Raw genomic sequence first — 12,642 nt, forward strand, 5'->3', positions numbered from 1 at the left:
CGCCGTTCCCACCTGGTACGAGATCCGTGATCGTGACGATGATCAAATTCGCCATCGTTCCCGGAATCATCATCGGAATAATGGCCCTTTCGTTCATTTCTTTCAACCTTATGGGCAGTTAACCCTTTTAGGTGAAGTTCTAAACAGGCCATGCGTTCAGATAGTCCCTCAGTAACACCTCTTTGTTGTATATTTATTTCACACTGTCCACGTGGACATTTCGTTATCGACCGTATTTCGTCTGCATCCGCTGATGACGAGGTAATCGTTTCCCTATTGTTGTCAGACTTACGCGCCACTGCGTCTGAGATCCTGGCTATTTCTTCTCGCATCTCTCGGTGGGCCGTGTCTTGTTGTGTTTGCGTAAGCCCTTGCTCTCGCTCGAGAGCTATTGTCGCCTGGCTGAGGGTTTCTACCTGCACGCTAAGGTGGACCGGGCACTTAGCCACAGTGTCCTCTATTCGGGACACAAGAGCCGCGTGGTCACTCTGGCATTGTTCTGCTAACACGCGGAGATCTCTGGCGGAATTTTGTCCTACTCGGGACTCAAGAGCCGCTTGTTCACTCTGGCATTGTTCTGCTAGCATACGTATATTCCCAGCGAACCTTTCTTCTTGCTCCATCACCTGCTTGCTAATGACTTGCTGCCCCTCTTCTAAGGCGGAGATGCGTTGGTCAATGATCGCCAGTTTCTCCCCAACACCCTGTACTATTTCACTAGTCAATCTTTGATTTGCTTCCTCGATATGTCTCCTATATTCTTCTGCTTGTTTTTTATTCACTTCCTCGATATGTCTCCTAGTTTCTTCCGCTTGTTTTTTATTCACTTCCTCGATATGTCTCCTATTACTGTCTAGTAATTGTCGTAGAATAGTCTGTAATGAATTTGCATCTATCGAATGATTCGAAATCACTACAGCGGGCTCAGGATGGACAACACTTGTACTTGCGATTTCCGCATTTCGTTCATGGTCGGACTCGACGTTTTGACCTCGTCCTTGTTCAGGGTTATTGTCTGGCAGGTTTTTCCGATCGCGGCTCCCTGAACAGCTACGCGTCTCCATCATAAGGATAGTTACTCCGTGCTCCAAAGTACAACAAGAATAAGGCCAAAGTCTCCTAATGCACCCAAGATTTACTATATGACACCGATACACGCTGCAGGACAAGAATCAACCCACACTTGTAACACAACTGAATACTAAATCACAATGTCTATACGGTAATACATATACAAGATAAAACATGTAAGAAAATGCACACCTATATCATAAATTCACGTAAATTCGGTATTACAGAAAATAAACCAATTAACACATCCAACTGGAAATAACTAATCCTCACTGCGCATCAGAAGATCTCTGGTTTACCGAAATCCGTGAGCAGGGTAAGCCATGTGTAACTAACCACGTGGTCGGCTCCCCACGGACGAAAGACACATAAAGCAAGAAAATTTACGAGAAGGCAAGGCTCCAAATATTTAGAAAGGTGCAAGCTTATGCAGGCACAGCTGAAGGCAAACAGACATTCATACAGAAGCGAGTGCTCACTGCCTATCGACACCTTTGTGTGGCGCTCTTCCGGCGGATCCAAGTCTGCTACAGAAATTTGCTAAAAGAAAAATCTGCCAAAGTTTTGCATTCCTTGCTGCGACAAGGCAAAGCAATCTTCCAGATTTGAAAAGCGAGACCAAAAGCTAACAGCTCTCCCCTCGCCAAGTAACAACGCGCCACGCGGTCAGTCTAACTCACCCTTCTTCGACTGGAGCACAGCTGTGGGCGCTTCCCGTAGCGGCGGCAGACTGCCCCCTTTTTCCTCTCCAGCCTCCTCCACGCTCCGCGTGGACCGGAAAGCCCAAAGATGCCATTACCACCACCAACCTAACGCAGGTGGATTTCTCACAAGTAGCGCAAACCTCTTTGCCTACTTGACCACTACGAGTGTTGGCTATTCTGTACCAGTGCTGCTGAATCTGTACGACTATCGCAGACTTTCTGCAGCAGACTACGCCACCGTCTAGCAACGTGACACACAACCACATTCATTCAATCACGCCACTATGAGAGTAAAGAGAAAAGAGAAGCAAGGAAAAGAAAGAGAAATACTTGTGAAATTGGGCTACCGGACTAATGAAAGGTGGCTACGGGACCCTTTCATAGTTTTCTGCAATGTAGAAAAAGAATGGAGTTGATTCAGACACTTTAGTCGTAGCAGCACAAGAAGTAAGTGGTAGAACATCTGGAAGGGAAAAAATAAGACAGACAAGTTGGTGGGGTGATACCACAATGCCGGCCGGTGTGGCCGTGCAGTTCTAGGCGCTTCAGTCTGGAACCGCGTGACCGCTACGGTCGCAGGTTCGAATCCTGCCTCGGGCATGGATGTGTGTGATGTCCTTAGGTTAGTTAGGTTTAAGTAGTTCTAATTTCTAGGGGACTGATGACCACAGATGTTAAGTCCCGTAGTGCTCAGAGCCATTTGAACCATTTTTTGATACCACAATCCAAGCAGTTAAAACAGCAAAGAAAAAGGCATGGGGAGAGTTTACAAAAAAACTTGAAGAAGATGTGAAGAACAATAAGAAAATGTTCTACAAAATGATGAAAAATAAAAGGAAGGCTTCTGAAGTACCATTAAAGATGGAAATAGAGGACGGTACCGTGATTGAAGATCCAGGGAATATAAAAGATCTCTGGAAAGAACATTTTAAAAAACTGTTAAACGCTGAGGAGCAGGTACATGAGGAAACAACAAATAATGGGGAGATTGAGAGACGTTGGGAAGCAGAATTAGGAGAAATTACACGGTAAGAAATAGAAAAAGCTGTGAAGAAGATGAATGGGGGAAAGCCCCAGGACCTGATGAAATATCAGTGGACATTATAAGACCAGCAGGTCCAGTGGGAATGCAGTGGCTGTATAGAGTACTATCAAGCACGTGGAGAAATAGTATAATACCTGACGATTGGAGAACAATAGACATTGTTCCCATCTTCAAGAAAGGCAATAAAAGGCTTTGTAAAAACTACAGATGAATAACCCTCATGAGTCATACAGCCAAGATTTTTGAAAGAATTTTACTAAATCGAATAAGTGAAAAGATAGAAAAGGAGCTGAGTGAAGAACAGCATGGGTTTAGGAAATGAAGAAGCATGATCGACCTGATATTTTCTATCTGTCAACTGATGGAAAAAAGTTGGAGCATAACAAAAGAGTGATAATGGTTTTTATAGACATAGAAAAGGCATATGACTCAGTAAACAGGGAAAGACTCTGGGAAGAAATGAAGAAGATTGATACAGAAGATGGATACATTAATGTAATAAAGACAATGTACAGAGAACACAATTGTAGAATTAGAACACCACTGGGGAACTCTGAATACTTCGAAATAAGACAAGGACTTAAGCAACGAAGTATTCTATCATCTACACTTTTTAATGTTGTGATGGAGGGAATGAATATAGCAGTTGAAGATATAGTAAAAGAAAAAGACAAAAAGATGATTTTTGCAGATGATATGGTAATATGAGGCGATAAAAAGGGAGATGTACAGTTACAGCTTGATGCGTGGAAGGAAATAATGAAAAGGTATGGGTTAAAAATAAATAAAGATAAGAGTGAAGTAATGGTATTTGTAAGAGAGAAAGGGATCAACGGAAATATTACCTTGAATGGAGAACCTTTCAAAGTAGTAGAAAGTTTCACTTATTTAAGGAGTGAAATATCTAGGGATGGAAGAATAACTAACGAAATTAATAGGAGGCTACAAAAGGGAGGCAATTTCTACCAAACAATAAAACACCTGGTTTGGAATAATGAAGTTTCAGAAAAAGCAAAACTCCTTATGTATAAGAATTATTACTTCCCTATTGTCACCTATGGTGGAGAAACAGGGACAAAGACAGAAAGGGACTGGAGCAGACTGCAAGTAGAGGAAATTAAATTTCTCAGAGCAGTTAAGGGAAAAACAAAAATGGACAGAGTAAGGAATGTAGAGATTAGAAAGGACCTTAAATAAGAAAGTATGAGAGAAGAAATAGAAAAAAAAAGAGATTAAGATGGTATGGCCATGTTAGGAGGATGCATCGACAGAGACTCCCCAAAATTATGGAAGAAGTAAAGATGGATGAGAAAAGACCTAGAGGGCGCCCAAGAACACGGTGGAAAATGGGAGTGAGAATATCTATAGAAAGGAGAGGTGTGACCCGGTAGCAAGTGGATGAAGAAAAGTGGTGGGAGGACCGAGACAAATGGAGAGGACTCGTCAGCACCCAGACCCGGCAGTAGCTGGAGCGGGATTAGGATATAGATAGATAGTATTTTTCCCATGATGTGCACAACGTTGTGCTCCTGATTCTTATTGGCTGGAAGGCCTAAACGTTAACGAATTTCGTGAAGCAATTTGGAGCTTCCAAAGTCGGGGAGTCGGCATGCAATCACAATTAGGTATAGCATACGTGAGCTTCTTGGGGTGGGTGTAGAACTTTCTTAATTTAAGAAGTCGGGAGAGTTATTTCGAGCAGTAAGGAAAATTAAGAGATTTCAAAAGTGCATACGCGGGTTCGTGAGTGCATTTTGGGTTGAGCTCACCGGTGTTCAGGTGGATGTTGTCGCTTAGGCCCGTATTAGACAAAGATCTTCGTCAAAGAATTTATCAAATTCATTTGACCGAACTACTTCACTCCAGCTATTACGCTATCGTAAATTTTTCCGTCTTAGTTGTTAAGGAATGGATGCCAAACATTTATTTGTATGTATAACAGCATTTAATGTAATGTTCGTGGCGACGTTTCCTTCCATTTTTGTAATGTTGTTGGTGAGCACATTGTTGGAAAAGAAACAGCAGTGGAAACAATTGTGAGTGAAGGACTCGGTGAGAAGTGTGTTTCCAAGTGACTCTCTGGCCGTATTTATATATGCGCCAAACGGAAAATTTTCTAACAACTGCCCTAAGGCACAGGTAGCAGTATCTCAACGTCCCCTTTTTCAGAGACATATTAGTCAAAAAATTTGGAAATTTGTGGTACGTTCCTACTTAACCTAACTTAAAGTAACTTACACTAACGACAACACACACACCCATGCCCCAGGCAGGACTCGAACCTCCGACGGGGGGAGCCGCGCGAACCATGCAAGGCCCCTGAGACTGCACGGGCTACCCCGCGCGACGCATATTAGTAGCTCTGTCGTTTAACGATTTACAATATTGTTAATTTTTATACAAATGGAATTGAGCTTTCTTTAGTTACTGAAAAAGCTTATATAGATTGCATTTAAACTTCGCCTGCCAGAATTTTCAGAACGGAACCGACAGAAAGACATGACCTATCAAATGCTTCTTTAAGGTTCTTTGTAACCACTCTTATGTACAATGCAGTCTTACAACTTGGCAAAAACGTATTATTTTATGAATGTAGTCGACTGCCGTAATACAACGTTTCATTACAAATACAAATGATAGCTAATCTACTATTAATACGAATGTTTTCGTTCCAAATTTGACTTTTTTTTAGTAAATAACTTAAAAACTAGTAGAGGTAGTTTACTGATGTCACATATATAGTATGTCTGTGCATGTAACTGAGACTAATTCCAAATTTTCAGCTTTCTATGTCTAATATTTGGCAGTTTTAATTTTTCATAAGAACTCTGATTTTAACCAAAATATTACTCTGATCAGGTTAAGACTTGAAACTTTTAATTGTGACATACATTTGCTTATTCTGAACCATTTTTAACTTTGCAGTTATATTATTCAGTGCCACTTATTTTTTTAAATATCGTATGTTTTGCCCAACATATTCATTTGATCATTCTGAGATTTTTCAGTGTCAACATTACTGTAATTAAGCATGCACTGAAAAGTTATTTTAATTTCACTCTTAAAATACGGTGCATTACATTGTATATTCCGCACAGACGCATGATGATAATTGGTGCTGGTAGTAGTGAACTGGGGTAAGTCCTGGCACACTCGCTCACCTCTATACCGCTTACAATGACACGGTGCTTGCTTCACAAGTTCATTAATCGTTCTGAAATCACTAAAAATATGAATGTGATCCGTTGAGACTACATGTGACTGTCCACTGGGCGGCGGTTATAGCTCACTGGGTATGGGAGAACGTCTCTGCGAAATGCATTTGATTGATCATGACGATTATAATCGTTACTAGAACGACCTTATGTATAGAATGGAGAACTTTGATGAAAGATATGCCCACTCTTTTATCAAAGATCGTTGATAGATCTCTTTGATAAAAGCTCTTTCCAAATATGCTTCACAATAATACCTGCCTTATTGAGTGTGCAGGTAGAGACGTCGGATTAAGTTGTGGAGCGAAGTAGCTAGCTGGGTGTTGGAGTTGTAGTGAACGAGACAGACTTTGCAAAGTTCAGTAAAAGTCAATAAATTTTATTTGTTCCTGTGTAAACCTGAGAGTCATTTTTTGCTTGATTTTCTCTACTGACTTCGAATTTTATTTCGTGTTTTTTGATGTGCTGATTATCAGCTGGAGTCATCAGTAACCAGTTGGAGGTGGTGTACTGAACTGTTAGCCTTATTATGTGGAACATGACAACACAACTAGCAATGAACAATTACGTTAAACGAAATAAAAAAATAAAAGGTAATAGTTATATGGCTCATTGCTCGCCATTAACAGTTTTAAATTACATATTACCTCTATTCAGAATTAGTCTATGATATAAAAAGAGTTGTTAATCAGAAAGCTCAGTAATCTTGTAAGTAGGCTGTTTAGGTTTTTTTATTGGTAACGCCACCTCACTATGAAAATCACCGGCTGTGCCGTGTGCAGTCTGTGGCTGCTTTGCATTGTTGTAATACTCAACCATTGTAGTGTTAGGCAGCTGGCTGTGAACAGCGCGTAACGTTGCGCAGTTGGAGGTGAGCCGCCAGCAGTGGTGGATGTGGGGAGAGAGATGGCGGAGTTTTGTAATTTGTCATGATATCAAGGTAAATACATTGTTTGTTCTCTATTAATATCTTTCATTTGCTAACTATCCCTATCAGTAGTTAGTGCCTTCCATAGTTTGAATCTTTTATTTAGCTGGCAGTAGTGGCGCTCGCTGTATTGCAGTAGCTTGAGCAGCGAAGATTTTTGTGAGGTAAGTGATTTGTGAAAGGTATAGTTTAATGTTAGTCAGGGCCATTCTCTTGTAGAGAATTTTGAAAGTCAGATTGAGTTGCGCTAACAAAACATTGTGTGTTGAAAGTCAGATTGCGTTGCGCTAAAAAATATTGTGTGTCAGTATAAGCACAGTCCTGTAAAATTGTTCAAAAGGGGACGTTTCATATGTCGACCCTTAGCCTAGGATACCTCACTGGAATCTTCTGATTTTTTCCTTGTAGTTTGTGTAGTTAGTGTAGCTATTGTTTATTGCTAGCGCGTAATCATAGAGAGAATTTCCTTTGTAGTTGTAGTTTTTCATTGTTGTACAGCAAAACAGTTGTGGCATGCATGTAGATTTGCAGCAAGTATTTCGCAGCTGCGCTTGCAATTAACTAGATATTATTTTCAGTGCTATGTTAATGTGTTTTCTTATTTTTGCTCTTCAAATTGTGTTTTTCTGTGTTGTCGTGTGAAATACTGTGACAATAATGGCGTGTGAAAAACGTAACACTAGGCTCCAAAGCAAACTGAGAAATAATAGTGACGACGAGCGTAGCTTGCCAGCACCACTGTGTAATGAATTAACAGATGTTCAAAGTAATAATTTGGTAGCTGTGCATAGGGAAATGGAGCGGGCTGCAAACAATGGCGTAGACAGTGAAACAATCAGTGAGCAGGGAAGCATTATCGATCGGTCGGTCGGCAACAGCTCGCCTCAGGAATCCGAAATGACAGGACACGATCTCGCAAATACTGTAGATTCAGGTTTTGGATCCTCACCGTTTTCTCAAATAAGTCAAGACACATTTTCTGCTTGTCAAAATGTGAATGTTGCCGGTGCAAATTCACTGCCGAAAACCACTGAGGAACATGTTTCAGACACCAATGCATTGTTATTACAATTAATACAACAAATGGGACAAACACAGCAAAAGCTTCAAAAATTAGACACAATTGAGCAAAATCAGAAACAAATCGAACAAAATCAGAGTCAAACACAGCAACAGTTAGACGCAATGGAACAAAATCTTCAAAAGTTAGACTCATTGGAGCAAACTCTTGAACAAACACGTGAGGATTTAACTACTGAGTTACATAACATTGAATCGAAATGTCAAAAAGTCTGTAATGACGTAAAAACCCAAATTTGTGAGCATTTCCAACCTATTTTTTCGCGTCATGAAAATGCACTACAGAATCACGAAGCAGCCATAAAAGAACTGCAAACTACTGTTCATGAAAATCATGAGACCTTGCAAGCTAAATTTGACTCAGTTGCATCTACCGATTCGGTTATGCAACTTGCAAAAACTCAGGAAAACTTGAAGGACACAGTAGATTTGATTTCAACACAAATGGACACTCTGAAACTTGGTTCAGAAAAACACACTGAGGAAATGTGTTCACTATCGGAGAAAGTAGGCGAACTTTCGGATCAGGTCACTAACTTATCTACAAAGGTAGATGATGATCTGAATGACACAAGACCTGTAGCCTTCACTGACACAGAAGAGTATGAACAAATTAGAAAATTCAAACAAAATCAAAATCAAATTAATACGCAACACCAAAGAGAAATCCGCGAAGTACAAGATCAGCTGACACAAGTAATACAAGAATTACATATTTCAGAGGACACTCGCGCTCCAGTACGGGAAGAGGGACATAGAAATACGGAACAACCACAAAATAATAACACAGGACACTTCGGAAATTATGAAAGAAATTGGCAAGGCACACCGAATTTTGAGATGGAACCGCCGACACGACGTAACAATGACCGATATGCGACTCGCCGACATGATGACTTTGACTATAAGCTGTTCATTACTACACGTAAATTCAAAACGTTTAAAAATTCTGCCAACGACATTCATCCACAAGCGTGGCTCCATCAATTCTCTCATTGTTTTCCCCCTAACTGGTCATTAGAACACAGATTAGAATTTATATGTGGCTATTTAGAGAATGAACCAGCTGTAAGAATGCGTTCGGTCATTCACGATTGTCATAGTGAAGGAGAATTTTACCATGCCTTCCTCTCAGCATATTGGTCTCAAGCCACACAAGACCGAGTAAAACATGGCATCATAATGATGAAACATTTCGAACAATCTGAATTCTCCAGTCTTGTGAAATATTTTGAAGACATGTTGCACAAGAATCAGTACCTGTCAAACCCATACAGCCCCTCAGAACTCATCCGCATTTGCTTAATCAAACTGCCTGAACATTTGCGACATATTATTTTGGCAGGACGTTGCAAAGACGACATTGAAGCATTTCAAGGACTCTTACAAGAACTAGAAATTGACACTGACAATCGCGGAACGCACGAGCACAACAATTACAGATCACATCCGTCGCAATTCCGCGATGAAAGAAATAATAACTGGACGCGACAAGGCTATTCTCACAACACGAATCGTGACCGAAACAGACACCACCCGTATAACAACCGTTGGCAGAGTAGTAATAATTACAGGGAAAGATCACCTCTCCGCGGTAATGACTATCACAGAGACAATCAGAGAAACAGACAATATGGGAACCAAAACAATTATTATTACGAGGGACAGAATAACTTTAGACGCAATGGTCCAGCGCGCAGTTACGATTCAGGGAGAAATTCTCCACCACTTAACCGACAAGAAAGAAACCACAGAAACTACCGACATGACGACAGACGATGTGATCGTAACGACAGACCTGAATTGCATCAGAACTGGCGGGATTTAAACAGGGCAGGGCCCTCTCGTCACGGCGAATTTGTAGAAGTTAGGTCTCCAAATCCCAATAACGACGCGCGACAACAAAGAGACAATAGGCAATGACTCACACCGCTGGCAGCCACAAAACTTTCTTATGACACTAACGACGCAGCTGCCGTAGCTGGTAATTACGTAAAAATGGAAGACATTAGGGACATCTTACTCCAAGAACACGACGTAAAACATAACAACATTGCACATCCTGTGATTCACATTTCAGTAAATGACGTAAAATTTACGGCAGTACTTGACTCTGGCAGTCCCATTTCAGTAATTAGTGAAACAGCTTTTAGCAAATGCAACAAATCGAACGATTGCCCCACACTTCCGTTACGTAAGATTAAATTACAAGGTGCAATCTTTGGAAAAAGTGTAGATGTACGCCAACAAACCAACTTAGAATTCTTTTGTCAAAGCCACAGTTTCTCTATGAACTTTCTTATTGTTCCATTATTGTCGACGGAAATTATACTGGGAGTAGACTTTTTGAATGAATACAAAGCAATCTTAAGCTTTCACGATGCTGAAATAAGTTTAGAAAAAGAAGGTAAGTCAGTAGCTTTGAAATTTGAAGATTGGCTCTCAAACCATGACGAAGAAATTAATCGGCTTAACCTCCTGTTAGACAACAGTTCGGAATTTTCGACGGAACTTGACACTAACAATCACTCTGCAAGTACTGACAGGGGTGATATCGACGGCGCATTTGATACTAATGAGTTAATTCAGAATAAAATTCAAACAATTGAGAATTGTAATGACACTGATAGGCAGGACCTTTTTGAGATTTTACAAGCACATTCCACAGTTTTTACTCATAAAACAGGAACAATCAAGGGATTTCAATACCAATTTCGTGTTCGTGAGCATACTAAATTTTGTGTTAGACCATACGTAATTCCGGCGCATTATAGGGACCGTGTTAGAACAGAAATACAATCTATGCTTGACGAGGGCATTATTGAGCCTGCAGTAAGCTCATACAACAATCCATTACATGTTGTTGAGAAGAAAAATGGATCAATCAGGCTTGTCTTAGATTCGAGACAAATTAATACTATCATTATTCCTGAAACAGACAGGCCGCAAACGTTGGAAGAACTTCTTCAAAATTTCAATGGTGTAAACGTGTTGTCTTCCATTGATCTCAGATCCAGCTTTTATCAGATCGAACTTCATCCAGAATGTAGAAAATACACAGCTTTCCTTTGTTTCGGCGTTTGTTATCAGTTTCGGAAACTTCCTTTTGGTTTGAATATTTCTTCAGCAGCATTCATTTGCGGGCTAAATTCCATATTACCTGAGTTCTTAAAACGTCACATCACCTTATATGTGGACGATATTCTGATAGCAGAAACCTCATGGGAACAACATAATCGCATCCTCAACAGTTTGTTACGTATTTTTGCAGAATCTGGAATTACAGTTAACTTGGAAAAGTCTGAATTCGGTAGGTCAAAGGTGAGGTTTTTGGGACATATTATTTCTTCTGAAGGCATTCAGCCGGATCCTGAAAAGTTAGAAGCAATCAGAGCCATTCCAGTTCCATCCACAAAAAGACAAGTCCGTAGTTTTCTAGGTCTCGTAAATTTTTACCGTCGTTTTCTGAATATGCAAATCCTTGTTACACCAAAACTTTGTTCTCTCACTGGAAAAAATACTATTTGGAACTGGGACGAACAAGCACAGTTGGAATTCAATTCTTTGAAAGAATCGCTACTTAACGCGCCAATTCTAGCTCATCCAGATCTGTCACAAGATTTCTGCCTTAGCACGGATTCTTCTAAAGTCGGTCTTGGTGCCCATTTATTTCAAGAAGCCACAGAAAATGACACTACTGTTCAGAAAACCATTGCTTTTGCTAGCCGAGTGCTAACAAAATCTGAAAAAAATTATTCCGTTACTGAATTAGAAGCTTTAGCTATCGTTTGGGCATTTAACAAATTCCGTTTCTTTCTTTCTGGTAAGCACATAAAAGTATACAGTGATCATCGTGCATTACAATTTCTTATGTCTTCAAAATTAAATCATGACAGGTTAAAACGTTGGGCATTGTTTCTGCAAGAATTCCACTTCACAATAGTCTACATTCCCGGCAAGGAGAACATTGTTGCGGACGCACTGTCACGCGCACCGGTTGGGCTTGAGAAAAGTAACACAGAAGGTAACCTCGAGAAAAATTTCAGTATTCTTTACATTCAGAAAGTCGCCTTTGAAAACTTCATCACCACATCTTTAAAGGACATTGCTCATGAACAAGATAAAGATCCGATTTGGAAAGACATCAAAAGCAAATGGCATGAAAAGACACACACACAGATTCGGCATTATTATCTGGTTAGAAACAACATACTGTTCAAACGCTGCACTGTTGATGACAAGCTATGGGTACTTTGCATTCCTGACGATTTTGTTAATAAGCTCATTTGGTACATTCATTTCAGCTACGCACATTTTGGTCCACGAAAATGTTATCATATTCTTCGAACGACTTGTTATTTTAACAATATGGAAAAGAGAATTCGAAGAGTCTTGTCTATTTGTAAACTTTGTCAAAAGGCGGAACCATCTACTGTCTCACATCGTGCTCCGTTGTTTCCTATTATTCCTTCTAAATTAAAAGAATTTGCTGCAGTTGATCTATTGGGACCCCTTGTCAGAACATCGAATGGATTTTCGTACGTTCTAGTCGCTGTTGAACTTACTTCCAAATTTGTTTCTTTCACTCCGTTACGTAAA

This window comes from Schistocerca nitens, chromosome 6 (genome assembly GCF_023898315.1).
Source record: "Schistocerca nitens isolate TAMUIC-IGC-003100 chromosome 6, iqSchNite1.1, whole genome shotgun sequence".
NCBI classification, from domain to species: domain Eukaryota; kingdom Metazoa; phylum Arthropoda; class Insecta; order Orthoptera; family Acrididae; genus Schistocerca; species Schistocerca nitens.